At 32.5% G+C, this 4486-nt stretch overlaps 1 long non-coding RNA gene across 1 annotated transcript; it reads left to right on the top strand.

Moving 5' to 3' along the window:
• Nucleotides 1–752: 752 nt before the first annotated feature.
• On the top strand, nt 753–3926 carry LOC110102476. Its single transcript, XR_003702386.1, has 3 exons — nt 753–862; nt 949–1067; nt 3452–3926. It is a non-coding gene; the product is annotated as an uncharacterized LOC110102476 (long non-coding RNA).
• Nucleotides 3927–4486: the final 560 nt, after the last annotated feature.

The raw sequence follows: 4486 nt of genomic DNA, 5'->3' as shown, positions 1-4486 counted from the left end.
AAATTTTTAGAGTTAGTAATTATACATGACCCCACCACTCTCCAAGTGGTGTTATCTCCAAGTGTTACCTTACGTCCTGCACTAGCCTCCAGTGAAATAAATTGACTTACATCTCCAATCATATGCCTTGAACACCCACTTTCCAGGTACCACATGCTCTCATGAGGCCATCCATAAGAGCAACCCTACAAAATTATCAAATGTTAAATTTGGGAGCTCAAACATGTTTTGGTCCCATCTTATGGAAAGAAAAGTGAAATGCAAGCATGTTATACTGTGCATTTTGTACTTTAGGTTTCCAAACTAAATCTATTCTGTGGTGAAAAGTGCAAGTGTGGGAGTTATGTCCTAGCATGCCATAAGAAAAAACTTCTAACACCAGGAAAAGGATTTACTAATCTACTCTGGTTATGGTGCATCTTCCTAAGTTTGAATGATACATGTTAAACTGATGGATTATGAAACACAAGCATTGTGGGTGGTTTTTTATTTTCTTTGAAAGAAGTTAATTTAGCTTTTAAAAACTTATTTGTATTTTCAAGAATTAACTTTTCTATTTTCAAAACATGCTCCCTACTATATAAATCTTTTGCAAGAGTATTTATGTCCTTATATGCATTTTCTAATTAAACATGTAAATAATTTAATAAATCATGCTCATTTATTAGATCAATATACTTTTTCTTCAATTCATCAAATTCATCAAGTAAATTCATATGATTGCTATCTAAAGTGGAATGATCTTTTCTCAGGCACTCATGCTCTTTTTACAAAGTTAAAAATCAGTTTTAAGGCTAGCATGCAATTTCTTGAGCTTCCTATATGAAGAATGAATTTCTCTAAAAACTTCAAGTAATTGATCGTAAGTAAGCTCACATACCTCTTCCTTATTAGAGTGATCAATGTGTTCATCAACCATTAAATACATGTTTGTTACCTTCTTTTCAGCTTCTGTTTCAGAGGAGTATGATGCTGAGTCCACCCAGAAAGCCTTTTGGATCCTTTTCACATATTTCATGAACTTAAGATTTTTCTCACCCTTCTCCTTGCTTAGGTGAGCTTTCAGAGTAAGGTAATCAGACTTTGGATTCTCTATAAATAATATTAAAAGAAACTTTAGAATTTTTATGATTCTTACCCTTGTTCCATTTCTAATGATGCTTTTTTTACCTCAAGAAGCACTTAAATTGCCTTATTATTAAAGTATTGTCATCATTATCAGAACTAGAAGAATTAGTGTTAGAATTATTAGCCTTTAAGGCTACAGTTTTCTCCTTTTTATTCTCACCTACATCAAGCTGCCTTTGGTTCACTCCTTGCTCGTAAGTAATGAGTGAACCAAGTAAGTTATCGATTGAATAAACATTCAAATTCTTAGATTCAATAATGGCAGTAATTTTTACATTAAAGAAAGAAGGAAAACATCTTTAAATCTTATTAAATTGTTTTTAAAGTTTGTTAGTTCTCTACCTAAGGCATGTAGGGATGTAACAATTTGTGTAAACTTAACATACATTTAGAAATAGATTTGCTAGGTTTCATGCAAAAAAAGTTCATAGTAATGCAAGAGAATGTTCAGTCTAGATTCTTTAACTTCATTTGTACCTTCATATGTTATGCATAATATGTCCCAAATTTATTTTATAGTGGAACAAGTGGAAACACTTATATAGTCTTCAGATTTTAAGGCATAAAAAAATAGATCAAACATTTAGCATTCATTTGTGCTAGATCTCTATCTTCAATAGTCCATTCAGAAAAAAGAACTTCAGTTTTTATGCCATTAATAAATTTAAAATGTGCAGAATAACCTTCCTTAACTAACATCCACATATAATGATCAATGGATTGTAAAAAGGCGGACATGAGAGTTTTCCAAAAATTTAAAGATATATTATCAAAAAGAGGGGGTCTGTGATTTAATATCCTTCTGCATTGTTTCTCTTTTCAAAGTTTACCATGATTCAAAATTCAAAAGTTTTACGAAACTTGATTTTATGAATCCCGCTTAGACACCACTTACAAGTTAATGAGGGGTGTTAAACCCTGAAGAACTAGCCCGAGGCTAACAAAGATGGGTTGAAGTAGTCACATTTTCTTAAATCACTGGCATATAATGCTTTCATTTTTTGAGCTCTCTAGCGATTTAGTGGCGACTTAGGGTTTCTGTTCCTGACATCTGTTCCCTCAGCTGTTAACAAAATTTTTTTTCCTTTTCTTTCTCATTTTGTTTCCTTGGTTTTGGTTTCGGCTTCTTCTCATTGTGTTTTAAGGATTTTTTTTTGTTTTAGGAGATAACGACTCCGTAGTCATCTATCCCATCATTTACTTCTTTTCCTGAGGGATATTCCTAATCCTTCAAGGATGTTTTGGCTAGAACTTCAGCATCAGATGTTAAGATTCCTTTTGTGCAAACATCTTTTAAGGATTCTATGGCATTGATGCTTAACAATGTCATGGTTTCACAACTTGCATACCACTTTTGTTTAACTTTGGTTGGCAAGTTCCTACTCCGGTGACCTAATTTGGATGTGATTCAGAAAGTTTTTTGTTAATTTGAAACTCTCAAGTTATTTTCATATTATTTTGTTGGATCAGAGGGACTTTGTGATTCAACTCTCTAATGATCGTGATTATAGCTAGATTTTCTCGCAGAGTTCCTACTATATTCAAGCATGTTAGATGAGGTTGCTCAAATGGACCCCGAATTTTAAAGTTCATGAGGAATCCCCTATTGCTTCTGTGTGGATCTCATTTCCAAATTTAAGACTTCATTTCTTTAATTCTTAGATTCTTTTTTTCTTAGCTTTGATCTTTTGTAGGCCTTTGCAAACGGATCAAGCTATTACTTTGATTTCTCATCCATTTGTGGTGCATGTTTTAGTCAAATTGGAAGTATCTAAGAAACATCCTAATGAGATTTGCATTAGTTTGGAGTTGAATGGTTATTTTCAAAAAGTGGAGATTGAAGCTTTCCCAATTTTTATTCTCATTGTAAAATACATGGTCATGCTTTAAATGAATGTTATAAGTTACATCCTCATCTTTACAAGAAAAATGATTCAACCAAATAGTCCAACGGGAATGCTATTATTTTGATTCCTCATGATAGTGAGGATCCAAACTGTGGAAAGAGTGTTGCAATGATCTTAAACCTCCTGAAATTGAGGATCTTAAAATCCCTTCTATTTCGCACTTTGAACCACCTACCTCCATTATTGATAAACTTATTTAAATACATGGAGACAATATCAACTCTAGCTCTTCCTTATCTGTTGGTAGTGAAAATGTGGATGAGCAAATGATGGCAATTACTTCTAACCAAATTAATGTTATTTCACCTCTTATTAGTCCTTGTATTCTTAACAAAAATTTGCCAGATATGGATTTTATGGTGCTCAATAATAATTTTTCTAATTCTATAAATTATCTTGATGTTGTTAATGATCAGGAGGATGGACAACCTATTAGGATGGAAGGAGAAACTTGCACTGGCATGAGTGGTAAAGAAAATGTGGAGGATGGTAATATCCTTGAGGAGGGTGAAGTGCCTCAGGAGGTAAGGCAGGTGAATGCTCACAATGAGAGTAAATTTATTTCTAATCCTTATTCTCATAGTGGTCCTTTTATTGATATTGAGGATATGGATATTGTTACTAAATATTTTGCCAAAGATGATTATGATGCTAGTTTTACAAAGTTTTACAATAAGAGATGAAGGAAAAGCAAGAATTTCATATTGCAATCTCCTAGAACCACCCATTCGCAAACTAGTCATTAGTTATTATTTATTATGTTTAAATCTATGATTTAGAATGTTAGGGGTATTGGTTTCCCCTCCTCTAGGTTAAGAGTGAACAATTTATGTCGCATTTATAATATTTTTCACTCATTAGATCTCCTAAATTACTTAGTACTACTAGAATTTTGGGTTTTAAACATGCTATTTTGAATTTTGCCAATAAGATTTGGGTTTTTTGGAATTATCCTATTAAGATTGATGTTATTGGTGATTTTACTCAAGTTTTGCATTGTAGTATTGAAGTTTTAAACTTATATTGTTGTGCTTCATTTGTTTTTTGCTTCCTCTTCTCGCATTACTAGGAAAGTTTTGTGGGAGCATCTTACTAATTTTCACATTATCTGTAAGGTGTTCTAACTTGATGGTGGTGATTTTAATATTATCTCTAATCCTACTAAATGCATTGGGGGCTCTAGTCCTATCTATCATTTTATGGAGGATTTTAATAATATGATTATGGATTGTAATCTTGTTGACATTGGTTTTTCTTGTAACAAATTCACTTGGAATAGTTGTCATTTATGGTGACTGTTGGATTAGGTTCTTTTTAATGATATTTGGCTTAATTCTTTCAATTCTATTTCTCTTGAGAATCATAGCAGTACTCTTTCCAACCACTCTCATATGTTAATTGGTCTTAAGACCCGGCATATGACTTCTTTGCCTCAATTTAGATTTCAAAAC

Source organism: Dendrobium catenatum, unplaced genomic scaffold (assembly GCF_001605985.2).
Source record: "Dendrobium catenatum unplaced genomic scaffold, ASM160598v2 fragScaff_scaffold_1293, whole genome shotgun sequence".
NCBI lineage: Eukaryota > Viridiplantae > Streptophyta > Magnoliopsida > Asparagales > Orchidaceae > Dendrobium > Dendrobium catenatum.
This window is presented reverse-complemented; position numbering and strand designations above follow the sequence as displayed.